We start from the raw sequence: 6,474 nt of genomic DNA on the forward strand, positions 1-6,474 counted from the left end.
TCTAGACCAGCCAATTTCACAGTATTTCTTTACTTTACGATTTTTTAACGACTGCGTAATGAGAAGTAAGATATTAATTAATCGAAAGTCAAATGTTCAAGATAATACAAAATAAATAAGAATGCTAATTAAAATTTTATCCTTGGTAGTAAATAGCAGAAATCGGAATTAATTAATTAATGAAGTACATAAGCCGTTGTAGTTAAACCGCTCTTCGGTTTGTAAGAGTCTTTTGTTAATATTGAAATAAGCTTTTCAAAATACGCTACTCTTTCCTTACGACTATTTCAACCAGTTATATGTGTTAGATCGACAAATCCTGGTGTATCTGAAAACGTTTAATGTTGTCAGACAAACAAACTCACGCATACGTAACTTTATTCAATAAAACTACTCCTGAAGGTTAATAATGCTAATAATCGGTATTCGATATCTGTGGTGCTAACAGTAGAGACAACTCAATGTGCAGCTTTGTTCCTAATTACAAAGAAACTTCTAGATGTAAAAATTCTGTACTGAAAAACATACCTGGTCAGAAAAGGTAACAACAAACCCAGTAAAGTTCTCATAGTGAAAGAGTACGCCTCAGTCTGAGACCTGACTTGTGTAAGCACAATATAAAGTGTTAAACGTAAATGTATTGTGATATGTCTCATACACTACTGTTCAGTACACTAGGCCAAGCGTTCAGCCTTTTTATAGACTAATCTCGGTAGAGTTCTTGCACGAAGAGGAATTTCTTTATCATTTACAAGAAAGTAATGTTTATCGAATCACGTTTTATATGTAACTAAACGTTATGTTAGTTTACATAAATTTGTTGCCATGGCTACTATTTTATCATTGAAAATCTCGGCATAAAAGTTGTTTTTGATAAAAAGTTACTTTGTTTACGACGTAAGTACATTATTGATATAGCAAGAAAACATACCAGTGTCAAGTTATCAATGAGAGAACATTGTTCAGAATTCTTTTCAAGAGCAAATTAAACTAAAGAAACATTTTTTTCGCATAGGCACCGACGGGAAGGCCAAAGATCCGTTTTCCACCCATCTTTTCAACACAATAGGCACTGTTACCAATTTTTTAAAACCTAATTCACACTTGATAAAATTACACAATGTAACACCCTAAATAAAGTCACGATAAGAAAGTATTGTATAAGTCAGTCAATATCTATCTAGAGTTTCTAAAAAAGACATTTTATATTCAACTAAACAGAAACTGAAAAACATCACATGGCGATCGATAAAAGTAGTTAAATATTGTTTTCAATAGCTAAATAATAAACTGTTTCTAAAGCATCAACCTCTGAGTGCATGAGTTTCGTGGTTCTATAGGATGGTTCCAATAATATTCACCAGGGGTCTACAAGATGTGCTATACTTTTACTAGTTATAAATGTGGAGTACATATATTTTCTAGGCATGGCCAGGTGGTTAGGGCACTCTACTCCTAATCTGAAGGTCACAGGTTCGAATCCTCGTCACAACAAATATGCTCGCCCTTTCAGTCTTGAGGGCATTATTATGTCACTGTCAATCCTACTGTTCTTTGGTAAAAGAGTAGCCCAAGAGTTGGCGGTGGATGTTTGTGACTAGCTGCTAAATTAAGAGCGACTATCGCTGATAGTCCTCGTGTAGCTTTGCGTGAAATTCAAAAACAGACAAACAAACGTTTTAATCCCATGGTTACTGTTTCCCGCAAGAGGTGACCAAATTTCCAAACAGAAAAACCATCCATCCTTTACCTATAATTTCAAAATAATTATTACAAATTTAAGATATCTTAACTTGTATTTAATATGTTTTAAATTTATTGAATTGTTCTACAATATTTTCAAATATATAAACATTGAACATTGTTTTCAATAATTCAGACCACTTTTCTGTTTCGGTGTTAGGTAAAATACAAATGAACAAATATAGTCAAACTATACATCCAATAAACCTCCTATCCACATAATCATAAAATGGGTTACTTCATACCTGAATTTACTTAAGAATCCAGAACGTTTCCAAACATACTACTTTTAGGCTTTAGTATTACTTTCAAACATTTAGGCATATTTTTGTGTCCCTGGTTGGGACAGCGATAAGTCTACAGATTTACAACGCCAAAATAAGAGATTCTATTTCTCTCAATAGACACAGCAGATAGCTTTATATGTCTTTGCTCTAAGAAAAAAGCACACATATTTTTGTGAAGAATTAATGGAACATAGAAGTTCTGTTTCTTTGTTTTCATTTACATGGGCTTCAGTACATGACTGTATCAAGTGTGCTTTGATGATAAACAATACTACTTTAACCACGTTCACATTCAGACCTGCGCAGATCTGAAATTCCCACCATACACAGAAGGAACGTTCGAGAAAGTTTGACGGCTGGAAAGTACGAGTTACAGCAATTGACATGTCAAGCAGGCTCGCTACATCCATGATTTGGTGTGACTGATAGTTTGATGTATTTATGATAAAACCAGATTACTTTGTGCTTCCATAAAACTTTTCTACGGACGCAGGGGCAAAAACAACAAACAAACGAAATTCTTTGTTTATGGTTAAGTACGAAATGGCCTGTCTGTGCTCTTAATAGCAGGAGTATCGAAACTCGGTTTCTAGCGTTGTAAATCCGCAGACATGTCGCTCCTGCTACTGAAGGGCAAAACGAGGCTATGCCGGCTTTTCTGGTCATGCAGCTTACTTAAATCTGATTAATAATTTTCTAATTTGATGATAAGTAACTGGTGGAAGCTTTAATAACAGTCCCAATAAAGTTAACTAACTAAATGTTTTAGTTATAGAGAAGATAATAACTAATTATTGATCAAGAAATATAGAAAAGTATAAGGAACATATACATACAAACATATTGACGTTTAAATTTTTAAAAAGTTGGAAGTCCAACCCATAACCTCATCACGATCTTCATCATGTCATCCTATATCACTGAGTCAAGTTTGGTGTTGATATGGAACGGATGGCTGAAAAGTGCGAACAAACAGACATAAACGTATCCTTATATGTTAGATTATATTCAGTTTTTAAGACATATACATTAAGATTTATCAAACCAGTGACATTCTATACCACAAATAAATAACTCATTAAAATAAATTAATAACGCATTTTGAATAAGATGTTTTTAGTTTGAGCGAATAAATAACATGAATAAAATAAAATAAAATAAAAATTAAAATTAAGATGTAAGTAGACAATAGAATGTAGTTAAGTAGTTGACATTTACATATAAATATCTTTATAAATTTGGAACCTGTAAGAGATTCAGTTAAAGTAAATATGCAACCAATCTGAATAAAGGAGAACCATTGTTTAACTAGATTATGATTTAAATATGCAACCAATCTGAATAAAGGAGAACCATTGTTTAACTAGATTATGATTTAAATATGCAACCAATCTGAATAAAGGAGAATCATTGTTCAACTAGACTATGATTTAAATATGCAACCAATCTGAATAAAGGAGAACCATTGTTTAACAAGACTATAATTTAAATATGCAACCAATCTGAATAAAGGAGAACCATTGTTTAACTAGACTATGATTTAAATATGCAACCAATCTGAATAAAGAAGAACCATTGTTTAACTGGACTATGATTTAATCCGATGCTCTTTGTTAATTTATTTTTTGGAACACTCTTCAGACTCATCAATAGAGCACAGATATTAAAAATTCAAAAATACACATATTTATTTGGCCTAGGATAGCTGGATACTTAGAGCGTTGTACTGTCGATCACGGGTTTGAATCACTGTATGATTAAATATGTTTGCATTTTCAGCAGTTGGAGTGTGTTTTAGGAGACTTTCAATCCAAGTAGTCGTTTGCAAGAGAGAAACTCAAGAGTTGTAGGAGGGGTGAAGTGACTAGCTGCCTTTCCTCTAGTCTTCCTCTGTTAAATTAGGAACGACTAATGCAGATAGCTCTCGTGTAGCTTTGCACGAAATTCACAACAAACATTTATTTGTCCTGCGCCTTACAAATTTATGAGAATCACATTAAACTCAATATTATATTACTGAGTCAGTAATGCATATTATATATATTTTGATTCTCTCGAAGTCATAATATTGATTTTTATTCGCCTAAGTTTTCACACGGTTAATAATGAAATATTACTTTTTCTTTAGTTTTTTTTATACGAATACTATTATCCCAGTAATCGTTATGGCTCATATAAAAATATATCTCACTACAACTTACAAATGATTTTGACATAACTTCTACTTACTTTCCAAATTTATTTGTTTCAGATTTTCGCCCAAAGCGAGCTACGTAGGACAGTCACTACCAGTCGTGGGCCACGTGTGACAGAATGATAGGAATTATGCCTGTTTCTCTTGTGGCGCACAAATGGTTACAAGGTGCAGAAAGCGCTTTCTGAGTAACAGGACTTCAACCATGAATTTTAGTATTCACAGTCCTACATGCTAACAAATATTACATATCCGGTCTCCACTAAGCTTCCTTCTGATTGGTCGTGTGTGCATTATTTTAACATATTATAAAGATTTTGTGGTTCTTTATATAGTTTAAATTACGATTTAATTCGTTCATTTAGCGCTCTTATAGTGAAGTTTAACTTCGCCAGTATGTTACTTGGTTCATCCAATTTAGAAATGGAAAACCTATTTTTTTTATTCTCTGAAAATAACTCATTCTTTTACTTATATTTCAGTAAGTATCTCATCATATAGAAAGTGCAAGCATGCATTCTGTCAAATAAGACTTGTTTTCTTATTTAGAGGTCGTAGACACAACTGTAAAAGTATATATCACCTTTCTTATCGTTCTATTAAATATACTTATTTATATTTTTAAACTCACCAGACACAGCCTAGTAGTTAGCAAGTCTGTCTACAAATGTTAAAAATTTGAATTCGACCTCGTGATATACCGTTAAACACCATGTACACTTTCAGCTATGAGAGTGTTATAAAATAAACAGTCAGTTACGGTATTAGATTACGGTGTGTTTTGTTGTTGTTGTTGTTGCTCTTCTTCTAATCAGCAGTTCTAAATTAGAAACGAGCCAAGGATGGAAACTGAAGGAGTCAATGGGGTGCATTACCCCTGAACCATCAAATTACTACTAACACTGACAGTTAATAAATCCGTAAGAAAAAAAAAAAAATGTTCAGCACTTAATCAGCCCCATACCTCCATCCTTTTCCACTTGAATATGAAAGTAAAATTCCACATGTACCTCGAGTTCTCTAGCCTGGTTTTTTTCTAGCCCATATATCCCGTAAGTGCCGTTCAAGTTGTCAATGCAAAATTCCATTTTGAAACTTTTCAGTTCGTAATTGAAAATGTCAGAAGGTATGTTAGCTGTATAAACAAATAAAATCATGTTCTTTTATTCACTATTCACCTTTCAGATCTATTCCATCAAATTAACAAACATCCAAAACAAATAAAATGAAATATTTTCGGACATTCAGCAATGCCGAAGAGAATTGTAGGTGTTTGACAAAGCGACGCTGAATAGTTTATTCATTATTAATCTATAGCACACTGTGGCTTAGGAGGAAATATCTTTTAGCTTCTAGATAGAATAGACGAGAAAGTAGTTTTCTAGGAGGTTGGGACCTATTGAACTACTGACTTCCAAATTTGATTATATATATTGGTTTAAATTAGCTGCATGCTTGTTGCGAAAAACAATATAAACAAAAATGTCTACGTTTAGTTTTTATCTTGCTGTTATTTTAAACTGTCCTCGTGAAGTTGTTTGCTTTTCTTTGTGAACCCTATATATATATGTGTGAGTATTTGCAAATATAAGAAAAGCCTATCCAGGCCAAAAAATAATCACACTTAACCTGAGATAATAAAAATTTATTTGGTAAAACAGTTATTCAAAACTGTAACCTATATACTGTAGCATAGGATACGTCTGTCAAATATAGTAAATATTCACACGTCGTTCGTGTGAAACAAAGATATACAATTATCAGAAGTAGGTGAGAATAATAATTGTTTAGAAGTTATGAAAGAACATCAAAACTGAAGTAAATTTCGACCAACATATAATACGTTTCGTAATGACAAATGCGTTTATAGCATTCCTATAGTAAGCACCTGGAAACGTTACTGCTTAGACTATCAATTTAACGTTAGCTTGATACTGATGTGCAAAGAATAATAACCTGACCAATGGTAAAAGTTTTGGTGAAAAAGAGTCGAATTGACAGTGTAATTGGTCGATTTTTACGCCAGTTTAAAAACATGCGTTTAGCTATACTGTATTTTGAACGCCGCACAAATTATTATGTAATATAACGCTGTAAACAGTTTTTATCCAAACTACAATTTAATTTTTACCTTATAAATCACAGATTGCTACAAGTTACGATATTTTCTGCCAATAGTAGTGGCTAGAAACGCTTCAATGTTTGATTCTATTTGTTACCCTTTTTTATATCGAAAGCACTGTGTGACGG

Source organism: Tachypleus tridentatus, chromosome 4 (genome assembly GCF_004210375.1).
Source record: "Tachypleus tridentatus isolate NWPU-2018 chromosome 4, ASM421037v1, whole genome shotgun sequence".
Taxonomy (NCBI): Eukaryota; Metazoa; Arthropoda; class Merostomata; order Xiphosura; family Limulidae; genus Tachypleus; species Tachypleus tridentatus.